Source organism: Notolepis coatsorum (genome assembly GCF_963971535.1).
Source record: "Notolepis coatsorum genome assembly, chromosome: 15".
In the NCBI taxonomy this organism is placed as follows: Eukaryota; Metazoa; Chordata; class Actinopteri; order Aulopiformes; family Paralepididae; genus Notolepis; species Notolepis coatsorum.
The window spans coordinates 83,284,461-83,302,917 of NC_140179.1; the positions used below are offsets into that span (position 1 = coordinate 83,284,461).

General features: G+C 42.9%; 1 pseudogene across 1 annotated transcript in view; it reads right to left on the bottom strand.

The window, feature by feature from the left end:
* Window positions 1-17,878, bottom strand: part of LOC311242116 (receptor-type tyrosine-protein phosphatase beta-like) — a 119,090-nt pseudogene extending 101,212 nt beyond the window's left edge. Inside the window, exons 1-2 of the transcript XR_014620995.1 lie at window positions 17,399-17,878; window positions 12,442-12,841 (exon numbers count right to left, since the gene is read on the bottom strand). The product of XR_014620995.1 is annotated as a receptor-type tyrosine-protein phosphatase beta-like (transcript). The remainder of the gene's footprint in view (window positions 1-12,441; window positions 12,842-17,398) is intronic.
* Between the last annotated feature and the right edge of the window lie 579 nt (window positions 17,879-18,457).

An 18,457-nucleotide genomic window follows, 5' to 3' on the forward strand; every position in this document is an offset into this window, starting at 1 on the left:
CTTTAAAACCCCGGACAAGGCGTGAAAAGAGGACATGTCCGGGCAAAAGAGGACGTTTGGTCACCCTAAGCTAGCTACCATGACCCTCTCACATCAGCTGTTCAGCTAGTCTAGCTACCTACCATCCACTCTCACATTAGCTGTTCAGCTAGTCTAGCTAGCTACTGTTTGGTGCTCGCTATTAATGATGACACTCCATTGTAGTTCAGACGTGTACTTTATTGAGCACTCGCATCATGTCCAGCTCTGGATAATAATAGCCTGTCTTGCGGTACTCTCTGTATTGTACGCTCAGCCTCTCTGGGGTTGAGAGTGCCCTGATCCTGACCTGGAGGTATCGTAACAGGCTACCACGAGCCTCTCACATCAGCTCTTCAGCTGGTCTAGCTAGCTAGCATGACCCTCTCACATCAGCTGTTCAGCTGGTCTAGCTAGCTACCACGACCCTCTCACATCATCTGTTCAGCTGGTCTATAGGGGAGTGTATCTATGTTCCCCGGGTCCTATGTTCCCCGCTCAATATGTTGCATGTTTGTATAGGCTATGCCTATAGAATGAAATCTACTGTAAATACAGTCAGCTTTTTATTATTGCGACAGGTCCGCCATTTTGAATCACAAGCCCTTTTCACAGACATTGTGGCATTATAAGTCTTGGCTTTCAGAATATTTAGATTTTATCATCAAATGCAGATGACAAATAAAATGTTGACGCTTGTAAAGGCATGATGACAGGTGGAGAACGGAGCAACTTAACCACAGCACCAGGCTGTTTCTCCCCTGCTCCTCGCCTTTACTACAGGTGTCCCAACATCCCAAAATAACCACCACTGCCTAGCAGTTGAAAACAACAAGAAAAACAATAGCACTAGAGACAGAGAAAACCCTAGAAGCCTGAGCTTGGGACACTCCTCTACTATTGAGGGAAAAACATGAAAACAAGCATCTGAACACAGTCAATCAAACCTACTTAAAGGCACTGCACACCTGACACCAATCAGGTGGCAATCAAGCCCACACACCTGCCATGCCGCATGGCAATTAACTGCAGAGGCCAGTGATTGACAGCTGTCCCTCACAGAAAGACGAAATAGACAGCTGTCCCTCACAGAAAGACAAAATAAACTAAAATAAAACCCACATAAACCGTGATCCATCACAGTTCATAACACAGCAGGGTCATTACAATAGGCTGAAAAAGTTAATCTTTGCCCAATAATGTTAACATCGGGAAACACACAGACAGTAACTTTCCGACATCATCACAGCTGAGCCGAAAAGAAAATACAACCCTCATCCTCTACTTTAGTTAGTTCCTAGTAGGGCTGTACCGAATGCTTCGAAGCTTCGAAGCTTCGATCATAATGTTGACATTCGAATTCTAAATAAACATTCGAATTTTTTATTTTTAATAAAATAAAATAAAAACCACGACCCTGGTCCAACTAGCCACCACGACCCTCTCACACCAGCTGTTCAACTGGTCTATTAGCTAGCCACCACGACCCTCTCACATCTAGGGTGACCAGGTGTCCCCCTTTTGGTTGTACTGTCCCACCATTTGACCGAATGTCCCGCGTCCCACATATTGAGAGGATGTCCCTCTTTTCGAAGCAAAAAAAAACATTGGTCTAAAAGCCCCTCCCTACAGTAAACGTAGCAACCCGCCTCTTGTCCACACACATTGCTCTGCTTGTGTCGCTACCTCATATCGCAGATCTGATTGGTTAGGTAGTAATTTAGCGCTCTGCTCGTGAGAGTCGTGACGCTACCTCATATCGCAGATCTGATTGGTTATAGTAATTTAGCGCGCTGTCTGGGTGAGGCCGATGTCAGGCAATCCTCAGGGAGCTTTCTGTGTTTTGTGTCATAGTTCGTTTTTCAATTGCTCATGGAGGAGAATACGACTTGAAGCGCCACAGTGGACGTGAGTCTCACATGAAAGTGGCTCACCAAAAAGAAACATCCAGATCTATGGATATGTTTCTTCTTAAACCAAAAAATGATAGCCAGACGGACAAGGTCACTGCAGCGGAGATGACAAGCGTCTATCACACTGTACAACACTCCCATTCATACAGGTCAGCCGACTGTGGTAGCAAGCTAGCTCCTGTCATTTGGCCAGACTCAGATATTGCAAAAAAAATATTGTGTGGTCGTACAAAAGCTACATCCATAGTTATCCATAGTTATAGAGAAACACAATTTATTTGTATTATTATTTTTGTTCCCTATAGTGTTCCCTAGTTCTGCATGTGTTAACAGGGAATATCGAACACAAGACATTCCTGTCGAGTGATAAAGTTTGGATATTTAAAACAGATGTTAGGTGGTAACAAGCCGGCTGCCAGTGCCAAGATGAATGTGGAGAGATATAATTCTGTTTAATTAATTGTTTAATTTGTATTTATTTTCGGTGAAGACGAGTTATTCTAATAAAAAAATTTACATTATCTATCTGTCCCACTTTGTCCCACTTTGTCCCACCAAAATCTTACTGTTGTCCTGCTTTTGGACTTTTTGCATCTGGTCACCCTACTCACATCAGCTGTTCAACTGGTCTATTAGCTAGCCACCACGACCTTCTCACATCAGCTGTTCAACTGGTCTATTAGCTATGCATATTCTTCCTATGCTTCCTGGCATCCTTCCTATGATTCCTAACATCCTTCCTATGCTTCCTATGCTTCCTAACATCCTTCCTATGATTCCTAACATCCTTCCTATGCTTCCTATGCTTCCTAACATCCTTCATACACTTCTTATCATGCTTCCTATGCTTCCTAACATCCTTCCTGTCACCATTAAGGTGCTTCCTAACATCCTTCCTATGCTTCCTATAATTCTTTCTATGCGTCCTAACATATTTCCTATGCTTCCTAACATCCTTCCTATGCTAACATGCTTCCTACGCTTCCTAACATTCTTCCTGTGCTTCCTAACATCCTCCCTAATATGCTAACATCTTTCCTATGCTTCCTAACATCTTTCCTATGCTTCCTAACATATTTCCTATGCTTCCTAACATGCTAACGCTAATAACTATAATGAGAGTGGTTAGTGTGTTTGTCTGTCTGTATGCCTGGTAAAGATTTGAACTCTATAGGCCTACTGGGCGCTCCTTTCTGAATTAGACGCTGTACAAAACCCACAAACGCTCGGAGTGTGTTGCATATTTAGAAGGTCATTGTCGAGGCTCAATTGGGCACAGTAACACCCTATTTCCTCCATACACGCACGCACGCGCGCACACACACACACACACACACACACACACACACACACACACACACACACACACACACACACACACACACACACACACACACACACACACACACACACACACACACACACACACACACACACACACACACACACACACACACACACACACACACACACACACACACACACACACACACACACATAGTGAAACCAGAGATCACACACACACTCACACACACGCGTCTATACTTTCCGTAGCCGCATTTCTGGCAGACGCTCTCTGATTGGCCACTGTTGCCCAATCGCGTGACGGGCTGTGTCTTTGCCCATTTCCGCGTCAAACAGCCTGCAAACTACCTGGCGTTCTATCGCCATGCTCTAAGACAAACTCTAACCTTAACCAACTTCGAAAGAGTGCCTAAGCTTAACCAGTGTAGAAACAGGCGTCGGCCAATCAGAGAGCGTCTTGCCAGAAATGCGGCTACGGAAAGTATAGACGCCACACACACAGACACAACGCCCTTCCTCGTCGCTTTCTCTCAGTACAGAAACAATGGAGACAGGAAACAGGCCTCAGTCTGACACTCTGAGGTCTGACTTCTGTTCTGGAGGTAAGCCAGGACATGCACGCACGCACACACACACGCACGCACGCACGCACGCACGCACGCACGCACGCACGCACGCACGCACGCACGCACGCACGCACGCACGCACGCACGCACGCACACACACACACACACACACACACACACACACACACACACACACACACACACACACACACACACACACACACACACACACACACACACACACACACACACACACACACACACACACACACACACACACACACACACACACACACACACACACACACACACACACACACACACACACACTCACACACACACACACACACACACACACACACACACACACACACACACTCACACACTCACACACTCACACACACACACACACACGCACACACACAGTGCATTTTCCTGTTCTATCAGCCTCTCTCAGCAGGACTCTGGTTCCTGTCATTAATCACAAAGTCACACAGAAGGAAACTACATGAGATTCACTCAATATAACTCAATATAAGACAATAGAATAGACATTAAAGCGGCAGTTCACCCAAAATTAAAAGAATATTTCCCTGTTAAACCCTAGCCCTATTTTCTGAAAATCCGCCTAAAAATACATACCTAAGTAAATGGAAGACTGCTCCACTTCTACAAGTCCATTTGCATGTTCTTGGTATCTAGGGACATCTATGGATATCATGGAATGTATTCCCAGTGTCAGAAATATTGTGTCTGTTACCAGGCTTGAGTAAATTGTGATGAAACAAAGGAGAATATAAATTATGATTTTTCTTTGCATCTTTGACAGTGAATAACACCATGCAAAAAATTACCAGACATGAAAAACTGGGCTCGTTCAGCACCTTCTTGAGAACATGCCTACAAAAAATCTAAGCAAATTAATAAAGGGAAGATGATTAAACAGAATGTTTTGTAGATACAGTACTGAATTCTGCCATCCGGACACATGCAATTTGAAATATTATTATAGAATTTAGAATACCAGGCCTATAAATTACCTTATTATAGCCAACTCGCACATCTATGGATCGGGCCAAATCTCCTCTTTCAAATGGCAGAGTTCAATTTGGATTTAGTATCTCCAGGCGTGCAGCAAAAACCGCTAATGAAATCTACTGTATGTACAGTTCCATTCTAATAATGGATATGGCTCTGTCATTTTGGATCAGATTGCAACGCTGATTGTTGCTAAATGTTCACAGAAGGTAGACACACTATGCCAATAACGTTTTGTGATAGAGCATCCCGAGAAATAAGATAAATGAAAATAAATTTATACAGAAGTAATTTGCTTGCAGGAAGCTGTAATCGGCTAGGAAATGTAGTTTTTCGAAATGTCAATGCTCATTGAGAGTTCTGGATGCCCTCTCCTCATATGACTACAAAGGGCGATGCGATGATAATTCAAAATGGCGGATATTCGCTAAATTATGAAGACATTCCATGAACTAAAATCTCCCTAATAACACTTTAGACTATTGGTAAACAAACGTATTGTTGAAAATATACCCTTTTTTGTCATACAGTCTGGAGGCGTGTTGCTTATTAACAGCGGAAGAGTGCAAAAATGCTTCCGCATTCGTCACCGCACGCCACTACGGTAATGCGCCTTTCCTTTCACGCCGCTCAGACAAATGCATATGGCATTTTCGCGTACATTGCAACGAATCACTTGGAACCTCGGCTGTCTTTAACTATGAGTGAACACAACGCAACATTGTAACGTTAACGTGTACTTTACTATGGAATATACATGTATATTATCGTGACGCGTCGTCAGACTAAACAGTGTTGTGAACACAACACATTGTAACGTTAACGTGTACTTTACTATGGAATATACATGTATATTATTGCGACGCGTCGTCAGACTAAACAGTGTTGTGAACACAACACATTGTAACATTAACACTTTCAGTGCCACTCACGAGATTTCTCTGGTTTTTTTTATAGGTGGTTGCATGCCACTCACGAGATTTCTCGGAATTATTATTATTATTATTTTTTTGCTATCTGAAAAATTATTGCATCACCCGAGCCTACCCGAGTATAGCCGAGGGGCGCCGGCGATCACTGTGGAAAAAAGCGCCCCCTGTCGTCTCCCAGATGACATAAGTGATTTTGGAATGGACTCAATGAAAATGAATGGGGAAAAAAATCCGGTACTCCACATTTTCCAGTTCACTGATCCAGCCGGGGTTACTAGAGTTCATTCTGGAGCCTCAGATCCCCGCGGATCATGGAGTTCTACTGTATCGCGTTGGATCCATACACGTATCGATTTTTTCGAATGGTGATCAGGAATTGGAATATACCAGTTGGATACCATCTGATGTCAGGTAAGGACTCTATGTTATCAGTGGTAGGATAATCAGAGTAAGTTTGATGAAGTTATAAGCTGTTTTGTGAAATGTCTTCTTTCGGTTTCACTGTAAAAGTCCGTGAGGAAATCAACGGATCGATTATCAGTGCGCGGCCGTAATGTGCGTGCGTGCACGTATAATATTGATCATCTAGCGTTTATTTGAACGAATATCAACGTTGTGGAATATTCCACTAAAAGACGATTTTCATAGAATGCTCCAGAATGAGCTGTTTTTTATATCAAAACGGGGGCTTTTCTAACTGCTCTGAAACGGCAACGACGCGATAAAAAAACAATCTGCCTTCACAGCACTGACTGGAAAATAGTCTTTGATAATGCGATGGGCAGATTAGACACATAGCCATAATTTAAAACATAGATTAGGCGATATTAACGTTAACATTGGCGCCGATGGTGGCATTCAAGCGGTAAAACGGAAAACCAGGCATGGCGCTGAAAGTGTTAACGTGTACTTTACTATGGAATATACATGTATATTATCGCGACGCGTCGTCACAGACTAAACAGTGTTGTGAACACAACACATTGTAACGTTAACGTGTACTTTACTATGGAATATACATGTATTGTTAGAAAATGTTTTGGATCTAAATCACTTGGAGTTTGAAAGTGATATCAGAAGAAACTACTCAACCTCGGCTGTCTTTAACTATGAATGAACACAACACTCTAACTCACCATGTTTAGATAATAAAGTACTCAACCTCTACTTGTCTACTGTCTGACTGAACACAACACTCTAACTTACCATGTTTAGATAATGAAGTACTCAACCTCTACTGTATTTAACTATGAGTGAACACAACACTCTAACTTACCATGTTTAGATAATGAAGTACTCAACCTCTACTGTATTTAACTATGAGTGAACACAACACTCTAACTTACCATCTTTAGATAATGAAGTACTCAACCTCTACTGTATTTAACTATGAGTGAACACAACACTCTAACTTACCATCTTTAGATAATGAAGTACTCAACCTCTACTGTATTTAACTATGAGTGAACACAACACTCTAACTTACCATCTTTAGATAATGAAGTACTCAACCTCTACTGTATTTAACTATGAGTGAACACAACACTCTAACTTACCATCTTTAGATAATGAAGTACTCAACCTCTACTGTATTTAACTATGAGTGAACACAGCACTCTAACTTACCATCTTTAGATAATAAAGTATAACCTCTACTGTCTTTAACTATGAAGGAATTACAACCTTTATTTAATGGTTAATATTTTGATAAAAGGTAATTTACTATATTTGTATGGCATTTACACTTAAAGTAGAAAAACAAAAGTAATCTGTAAAATAATAGTGAATTTCCTGTGAAAAAACATTTATTTTTTACAGTGTACGTTACACACACAAATGCTACATTATGACACATTTTACAAAGAAAGGCCTATGTTAAAGTGCAGCTTGGCTTAGAGGATAATGTCTTGTATGAACTACCAGTAATATAAATAATATTAGCAACAAAAATGTGTTCCATCTTCATGTCAGATGATTTTCAAAAAGGAAAATGTACTACGCCTCTGTCGTCTACTCTAAGCCATCCTAGGTTGTCAAAGTGGGCAGGGGTGAGGTGGGTTCTAGACCCATGTTACTGACCAGACACTCTATATCAGTGATGTCTGTTTACTGCAGAGTGGCAGCGCTAACAGAAATCAATCAATCAATCAATCAATCAATCAATCAATCATGTACCTCGGCGCAGCTGAATAACAGTAGGAGTGATCGCCTGCTGCGTCCATCACGTGTATGGTGATTAATATGAACCAAAGCGTGATTAAATTGAACCAAAGCGTGTTAATATGTGTCGAACCAAGCGGGGATCTCATGCGCGCGCGAGCACCTCGCGGGCACCTCGCAAGCACGCCGGTGCACGCCGGTGCACCTGGGCGAAGGAAAAGGAAAGGCGCATTACTGTAGTGGCGTGCGGTGACAAATGCGGAAGCATTTTTGCACTCTTCCGCTGTTAATAAGCAACACGCAGTCTGGAGAGATAGAGATAGTCATCTGCGGTCCATCGGTGGACTGCTCAGGCTAAAGAGGTTAAAGGTGCTATAGATAAGATGTGTATGTACATTGTACAGCCACAGAGCTTTTAGAAAGGAGTGGAATAAAAGTGTTGCTCCCCCCTCCCCCCCAAAAATTTATTAAAAGATGTTGGCAGGTCCAAAATGTTATTATTCACATGTATCCCCTCCCTACTTCCCATTTCCCCTTGTGGAATGTACCTGACAAGATACACGTGCTGCTGGTTGAGAGGTCCCTGTTTCTCTGCTCCCATTTTCATAGTGGGACCAGTCAACTTTCTCTGTTTCAACCTAAAGTTGAAGCTCAAATATGTGTCTGACAACTAGTATAAACTGGTTTGGATCTGAACTTAGTTAGATGGTACAGCGTACGGTAATTACAATAATTGTTGTACCCTATGTAATCTTATGTAAGCACACCATTGTTTTGGTCTGACATGCTGGTGCTGTAGTGCGAGTGGCTGAATGTTATCTATAGCACCTTTCAGAATAATGAAATAGATTTTACACACAGTTTATGTCTTATAGCAGGTGTGCTTTGGTAGAAAGTAAAATCAGTTATTTTCATTGTCACATTTGTTTTAACATACACATACAGTATCAGTGCCCTATGTTGAAATGTTGAGAAGTTGGACCGTTTTAACAACTTTCGGGGTAAGTGTTTGACATATACTGTAAGTGGCCCGGATTTCATGTTTAGGTCAAATAAAATGCTTCTGAGTAAGTCAAATTAAATTAGTAGATGACGTACCGTCGCCCGGGAGTATCCAGTATAAACAAAGTCTCAAGCGTGTTCCTGTAGTAACGCGAGAAGTGAAGCGTTGGTCTGTGGAATCGGGGGAAACGCTCCAAGCTGCGCTAGAATGCACAGACTGGAGCGTGTTCCGCGAGAACACAGACAATATTAATGACTACACTGAAACAGTGCTGGACTTTTTTTTTTTTTTATCCACTTTTTCTCCCATTTTCTATATTTTCTCCCATCCCAATTTCGTATCATCCAATTCAACCCTCCCCTGTCACGAACGCTGTTTCTTGCCTCCCACAAGCCGGCTGCAATGTGGACTAAGTCATACCACAAGTCCCCTCCGGTACTTGAGGTAACAGCAGTTGCATCTTTTCACCTGCGCAGCTCGATCTCTCAGTGACGAGGAGTAACGCGTGGGAGGCTCACGCTGCCCCCGACACTTCCTGATTCTACTGCGCAGGCGCACCAACCGACCTGTAGGAGTCGCTGTCCACAACGCCCGATCCCCACCCATCAGTTTCCCACCCCCTAATACGGCCAATGTGTATTAGTATGAACGACCAGCTAAACTGAAAGCAATGTGGAGCGCTGGGCTAGAACAGGCGAGCCCAGCGTCTCCGCATTCGTGGCGAGCGCCTTGCCCACTACGCCACGTAGCCGCCCACAGTGCTGGACTTTGTTTGTACTCTGGTAGAAGAAACAATCCCCTCTACCACAATTAGAGTTTACCCAAATCAAAAGCCCTTGGTAGACAAATCCGTCCGTGAGGCTCTGAAAGCGCGCACCTCAGCTTATAACGCCGGACTTGTGACAGGCAACATGAATGAACACAAGGCGGCGAGATACAACGTAAGGAGGACAGTAATAGAGGCAAAACGGCGCTACAGGGATAAGGTTGAACTTCAGTTTGAACAGGCTGATTCCAGAGGTATGTGGCAGGGCCTCAGAACGATGACAGATTACAAAGGCACCTCCCTCAAACTGAACAGTGACATCTCCTTAGCAAATTATCTCAATACCTTCTATGCGAGGTTTGAGGCTGTGAATAACAACATCAGCCTACAAGCCACGGCAATGGGGGGGGGGGTCTGCCGATGGAGACTCAGTGTTCAGGATAACAGAACATGAGGTGAGGAGGACCTTTAAGAAAGTGAATATCAGGAAGGCAGCAGGACCGGACGGTATCCCCGACCGCGTCCTAAAAGTCTGTGCCGACCAATTGGCCCCGGTATTCACTGACATATTTAACCTGTCCTTAGAACAGGCTGTCATCCCCACCTGTCTGAAGAAGTCCACCATTATCCCTGTACCCAAAAAATCCACGCCCGCTTGCCTCAACGACTACCGCCCTGTAGCTCTCACCTCCATAGCCATGAAGTGCTTTGAGAAGCTAGTGAAGGGCTACATCTGTTCCTCCCTCCCCATCAACCTGGACCCCCTGCAATTTGCATATCGCCCCCCCAACCGGTCCACGGAGGACGCCATAGCCCATGTGCTGCACACAGCAGCATCACACCTGGACAAGAGGCAGGGGAACTATGTGAGAATGCTATTCATCGACTACAGCTCAGCATTCAATACCATAGTCCCCTCCAAACTCATAGCCAAGCTCAGGGACCTGGGCTTGAACTATGACCTCTGCCAGTGGGTCTTGGACTTCCTGACGGGTAGACCCCAGGTGGTGAGAGCAGGCAACTGCACCTCCTCATCCATCACCCTCAACATAGGGGCCCCCCAGGGCTGTGTTCTGAGTCCCCTCCTCTACTCGCTGTACACACACAACTGTGTGGCACAGCGGAACAACAACACAATCATCAAATTTGTAGTGGTGGGCCTGATCTCTGCAAACGACGAGAGGGCCTACCTGGAAGAGGTAGAGGTTCTGGCGCGGTGGTGTCAGGAGAACTGCCTCTCCCTGAACGTCAGCAAAACAAAAGAGATGATTGTGGATTTTAGGAGGTCGGGGGTCAGGGACTACAGCCACCTCAGCATCGACGGGGCACCGGTCGAGAGAGTGAACAGTTTTAAGTACCTCGGAGTCCACATATCCGAGGACTTGACATGGACCACACACATTGACAGTGTAGTCAGGAAGGCACGGCAACGCCTCTACTTCCTTAGGCGCCTAAGGAAGTTCATAGTGAGTCAGAAGATCCTTAAGAAGTTCTACTCATGCACAATAAAGAGCATCCTGACTGGCAATATCACCTCCTGGTTTGGGAATAGCACCGCACAAGACCGTAGCAGACTACAGAGAGTGGCCCGTTCAGCCGAACGCACAATTGGAGGTGGGCTTCCCACTCTCCAAGACATTTACAACAAGCGTTGCAGGGGTAAGGCTAAGAGAATAATCAAAGACTCTGTATTGAGCTGTACTGTACTGTACCCATTCTGCAATCTGTTAATAATGTTTTCAATCAATCAATCAATCAATCAATCAAGCCACCCAAACAACTGCCTCTTTGAACTGCTGCGGTCAGGCAAGCAATGCCGGAGTCTCATGGCAAGCACAGAGAGACTCAGAAGGAGCTTCTATCCGCAGGCCATCAGGATGCTCAACGACAATAACACTATGTAACAAACCATCAATACACTCACAGCACACACATCCACACGTACACACTCACTTTAAATAAACAACTCACTGTAGCACCCACTTTACCCACTTTAAACACTTTAACACACTTTATATTTATTGGTAAAGAGATTTGCACTACAACTCATACCTCATTGCACCTTACCCTAAGTTGTACCTCATCCCATTTCTGCATTGTACTGTATATTGTATTGTAACTCAGTTACTTTTTTTTCTACTCTGCATTGTATATTGTATATATGTATATTGAACACTTTTGTTTACACTTGTTTACATACTTTTGACTTTCTATTTTATACTTATCTATTTTTATCTAGCACACTCTCAGGAGCAAAACAGAAAGAAGCATTCCATATAAAAGTATTCTGTATTTTTGTATGACAACTAATAAAGAAACTTGAACATCAACTTGAGATCTAAAGTTAATTTCTATGGTCATTTGCCCGGCTGTGATATGAAGCTAGCAAAGTGTCGTGGACCGTGGTACATATACAGCTGTGATATGAAACCAACAAAGCATAGCGGTATATATACAGCTGTGATATGAAGTTAGCAAAGTGTCATGGTACATTATACAGCTGTGATATGAAACCAACAAAGCGTAGTGGGATATATACAGCTGTGATATGAAGTTAGCAAAGCGTAATATATAATACACACAGCAGGGAAGCAGGTTTATACATAGTTGTATACAGTAACAGCCTGAGAAGAGTGCAGGGTATGGTTTAATCCTAATTTACATGACATACCGTTGTGAGTTTAAATGCCTTTTCTATGTAAATGTAGTATATTGAAAGGGTTTTGACCCCATGACTTACTGGTGTGCAGGGTGAGGTTAGCCGTTTCCTGATCCGTCAGCGATCTGATCTCCAGATGGTAAGAGGTTCCAGGCTCCAGATTCGCCACTACACACGTAAAGACGTCTCCTAAGTCCTTATCTCCTGCATCCTTGCCCGGTATGCCCTCGTCTTCTCGATCCTCGCCTCCTATCTCATGCCTTTCCACCCTCTCTCCTCCATCATCATCTTCTCCTCCTCCTCTGCCCTCTCTGTCCTCCTCTCCTCTCCTCCTGCAGGAGTGCTGGTCGGAGCCGGTGACGTTGAAGGAACAGTGGTGTCCAGGTGTCCTCAGACTCAGACGTATGAAGTCGGCGTGAGACTCAGTTTCGCAGACTGAGATGCTGCAGGACTGTTGCTCTGTGGGGACTGTCACTACATACTGGGAGAGAGACATACAGTAGAGAGAGGTAGAGAGACACACACACACATTTGAATACTTTATTTGGTTCCACAAATTATATTACATAAGCAGGGAATCATATATATCGGGCCAAGCAGCACTGAACACTTAAGGGACACATAGCACCTCCTTCTCCACGCGGCTAAGCTGCCAATAGTAGCTGAGACAGAGCAATATTTGGCCATTTGTTTTGCTTTTCTCTTAGACATTGCAGCAATTCTCAGACCAGTCATGGTGCATTTGTATACATGGCCAAGACTTCTGAATATAAGTGCACTATATCTACACCCAAGGCCGGCCATCACATTGAGCAGTGGTTGGTATTTTTTATATACTTGTCCCAGAAAGCCTGGTCCATGTACAGGTCAAAGGCACAGCCTACTTCTATGATTAGCACCTCCATGTGGCTGGTGTCAACAAAAACAACATCAGGTGTATTTGGTATGTTAGCAAAGACATCATCATCAGAGAGAGAGAGAGAGAGAGAGAGAGAGAGAGAGAGAGAGAGAGAGAGAGAGAGAGAGGAGAGAGAGACACACACACACACACACACACACACACACACACACACACACACACACACACACACACACACACACACACACACACACACAGATGCCTTTACCCTCAGTATCTGAATGACAATGAGCTCATTCACTTGATGCTTGGTGCTAGTCCTGTAGTGGTTGCGGGTCACCATGCAGATCTTAGCATGCAGTACAAATGAGTTATTTTAGCCATTTGGGAAAGAATGTGCCTGGAAAGCTGCGACTGTTGTGTATCCAATGAGCCCATCTGTGTTCCTTGACTTATTGTGCCCTCTAAGTGAATCACACAACATCTTTACACTCATAAACCAGGGACCTGCTCTAATAAGAGGTTTGGTTTGTATACATGCATTGTCAACATAACATATCATAACTAGGGCTGTCAAAATTAATTAATGCTTTAACTTTGGAGATTAATTTAAATGATTTAAAGCATTAAAATAAATGAATCTAGATTAATCTATGGAGTGAACAATTTTCAACTTTCTGAACTTTCAGCAGTATATTTGCTTGTTCTTTTTTTGCAAAATCATCTGACATGAAGATTGAACACATTTTTGTTGTTAATATGATTTATATTACTGGTGGTAGTTCATACAAGACGGATATAAGAAAGAGGTCTAGCTTAGTCAATGTTTATGGTTTTGTTGAACATTTGTAGTTCACAGGAGAGAAACTGTATTCAAAGACAGCTATTAATATAGTCTTTGAATCTAAATATACTTTCTTTGTGTTGATTTTACATTAATTCCATGACTTTACTCAAGTAAATATCTGTTACAAGCTTCGGTCTTAAGTAGAAAAATGCTATTTTGAATCTAGATTAATCTAGATTAATTACAGAAAATTGTGAGATTGTGCGGCTGGGTGGCGCAGCGGAGATTGCGCTCGTCGCCAATGCAAGAGACTCCGGTCTCGAATCCGGGTGTCAGCATTGCCTCCGGCTTGGGCCAGCCGTCATACTAACTCAATTGGCAGAGTTAGAGGGTGGAAGTCGATGGGTGGGGATTTGGACGTTGTGGACAGCGACTCCTACAGGTCGGTTGGGGGACTCCTGCACAGCAGAGACAGGAAGTAGCAGGGGTAGTGTGAGCCTCCCACACATTACACCTCGCCACTGAGAGTCCGCGCTGGCAGGTGAAAAGATGTGACAGGCTGCCTCCTCGTGTACCGGAGGGGACACGTGATGCAAGGCTTCTATCCTCCCTACAACCGACCAGTGGGGGGCATAGTCGAGCAACGTTCAAGACAGGGGAGGGGAGAATTGGAAACACGAAATTGGGATGGGAGAAAAATAAGGAGAAAAAGTGGATAAAAAAAAGTGAGATTAATTAGTTAATTATTTTGTATCTATTGACAGCACTAATCATAACATAACAGATGTGTTATTCAAGGTCTTCAGGTCTGTATGTGGTGTTTTGGTGGGAGTCGGCATAAATGGTGCAGTAATGCAGTAAATCTGTGTAACTAATGGTATCAAGTCAAAAACCTGCAGCATGAATCTACATAACAATCATCAATCATAATGTTCAGAGCCCTCATACACTCTAAACCTAAAAGATCTTAATAGGCACAAATATAAACACGTTTATTATATATTTAAACAATGTATATGTATTAAACAATACAAATAAGTCTATTATATATTCATGAATCGAAAAAAACACTTGATTTTGCAGTGACCTTTCTATAGTGCTGGTTTACAGCAATTGCTTAAAGTCTGCTCTGTGTATGGTATACAACAGGATATCAAATTCAACCCTAACAAGAGTGTAGTTATGATTGTGAAAACTAAGGAGGACCAGAAGTAAAAGTTTCCCTCCTTCTTGCTGTCTGACTGCGCTCTAGATGTGGTGAAGAGTGTGCGATATTTGGGTCACAATATCACTGATGACATGTGTGATGATGTTGATGTGCAGCGCCAGTGCTGCAGACTGTATGCACAGGCCAATATGCTGGCACGAAAATATGTTTATATGTATACAGACAATGTGAAAATAAGCCTGTTCAGAGCCTATTGTACTCCGTTTTATACTGCCCACCTCTGGTGTAATTATAGCACAGCAAAAATGAAAAAAAAAACTGCAGGTAGCATATAATGATGCATTTAGGATCCTCCTTAGCTCCCAAGACGGACTAGTGCAAGCCATCTGTTTGTGACTAAAAATGTCCCCACCTTCTATGCTCTGCTGAGGAACTTGATGTTTAAATGTACGTGTCGACTATTACAGTAAAAAAAATTATAGTAGGTGCCATTACTGATGTCAAACAAAGCGATACAAGGTACTCCTCTGGTTTGTGGAAACATTGGAATCGATGCCTTTATGTATTTTTTATTTTAATCTACGTTGTTGTCCTTGTTTTTGTATTGTTTTTATGTGTGTAATATGGACCTTGAGTCTGGAATAAAGTCTTCATCATCATCATCATCATCATCATCATCATCATCATCATCATCATCGTCATCATCATCACATTATTTTAATGCAATTTGCAATGTTTTCTGTGTTTTATTGTGGGGACATTTGCTGGATATTGTTGTATGTGGCTACAATGTTGTGAGATGACTTTATTTTAATTTTTTATTATTATCTTTTTCCCCCCTCCTTTTTCCGATTTTTCTCCCATCCCACTGTTAGTCGTTATGCCAATTCCCAACCCCCTTCCTGGTTGTTGCGCACTCCCCCCTACTGTTGGTCCGGGAGGCCGGAGACTGTCACATGCTTTCCTCCGACGCATGTGCAGCCAGCCGGCAGCCAGCCTGGCAGCGCAGATTCTCACCGGGAGAGTGTAACGTGTGGAAGGTCACACTACCTCCGTCCAGATCCTACCCTCGCTGAGCAGGTGCCCCGACCGAACTGTAGGGGTCGCTGTCCACAACGCCCAGGACCCACCCATCAGCTTTCCCACCCCTAACACTGCCAATTGTGTTAGTATGAACGACCAGCCAAGCTGATAGCAACGCCGAGAGCTGGATTCGAACCCAGCGTCTCCAGCGTTGATGGCGAGCGCCTTGCCCACTACACCACCTAGCCGCCCGTGAGATGACTTGTTGAAACTGCCGATGAGAACCACAATCAGAATCCCAGTGGCGCTTCTAGACCCTTGTTAGGGCGCCTCAAAATAGTTACCTAAAGTATTTTGTTCCCTCAAATTAATCAATTTGAGGCCTCAAAATAGTATTTTGTTACCTCATGATTTGAACAAACCTTCACTCACTGGAAATGTCTTTTTCCCATAGATGGATATACGAAAATGTGAGTCTCTCTCTCCCTCTCTGGAACGCAGTGAGCGCTCCGTAATATGATCATGATCATTATGATCGACTGGAATAAAAAATTATAATAATAATAGGTTTACTATACTTACATACTGTAGTTGTCTCCTTAATACTGTAGTTGTTCATTAATGTTACCTAAATGTCATAAGTGAATTGTATAGAAACAACTCACCAAAATTGACTATTGGACAACTGATTTGACAAAAAGAATCACCCTCCCTTGCCTGACCATGGCATTTAGTGAAATTATGCTACTGCTCTGGGGGCTGAGCCCCCCTAAAGGTCTGATGCTAGAACCGCCCCTGCAGAATCCCAAAAAGAAATGTCTTTTTTTTTCATAAAAATATTGTGAACCAGAACGAGAATCACAACCAGAATAAAATGTTTCTGTCAAAATATTGTGGGGATCATTTGTAGAATTTGCACGCTGTCACAAAAATTGTGGGGTTAACTTTTGTTTAATTTGCATTCATTTTTGCAATTACAGAATCCTGGAGGGACTGAGATACTAAAATATATATATAATATATATATATACATTTACAGGTGTGGAATTCTAAAACAATTTTAAACTCTCTGGAAAAGAAACTCTGAACTGACTGATATCGTTCTTCATCTGCAATAGTCATGATTGAAATTAAGTATTAAATAATATTCAATTATTATTATTATTATATTTAAATCATTTGTAATAGATTAAACACTCACCATGAAGACTCCTGAGGTCACCCAGAGGGTTAAATAAAGACTTTTACATCCCAGCATTGTGATCGTTCTGCAGTGGTTTATAAATACTATTCACAGTAACCATACTCCAACCGCCGAGGTAAAGGACGCGTTTGTAGACGTCCTTCAGAAATGACCAAGAACAGATTCTAGAATTAAAAACATCCAAAGGTATCTTTTCTGAACTGCCCCGGGTTGAAGTTGTGCAAAAAAAAAAAAAAATCCAGAAAAAGAAGAATTCAACAGTTATTCCATGGAACGTTGGTCGAGAGGGAATTATAGAAGGTCCAGTCGTGTTTCTTCCTTCGGTAAATAGTTGTGTATTCTTCTATTCTTTTCTCTGTCTCTCTCTCTTCTTTGTCAATCCTTCTTTCCTCCACATGACTCTGTCAGACACAACTATGTCTGTACTAGACTCTCTCTCCAGGTCTTTCTCAGACACAAAGCTAACTAGTCCCTCTGTGCTCTTCTCTCTCTCTCATTCTAAGCTGCCCTCACTCTCCCTTTGTCTCTCTCTCTCTCTCTCTCTCTCTCTGTGTCAGACAGTTAAAAGGTTTGCAGTCACTAACGGACATCCTCAACTCTCTCTCTCTCTCTCTCTCAGACAGTTGAAAGGTTTGCAGTCACTAACGGACATCCTCAACTCTCTCTCTCTCACTTCAAGTCAATGAGTTTCATAGGCATCATGTTTTGATCATCCATGTGGCCAAATCAGTATGTCACCTAGTATTTGCGTATTATATTTTACATTCAAACATGTCACATTGTTTTGCTTTGCAACATGTGGCCACATTACTGCTGTCCTCTCCTTGAAGGGGTTAATTGTTCTCTGACCATTCCCTCTCGAATGGAGAGCAGTTTCAGCTTTATAGTCACTCTCCTGAGACAGTAGTCGAGAGGTCTGTAGTCACTAGCGGACATCCTCAATCAGTCCTACATCCCCGTGACTCACTCTAAAGGCACGACAAAACACTCTCTAGACCGCTATTAATACCACCAGGCCACAGTAGCCTATACTCATACATACATTTACATTTATTA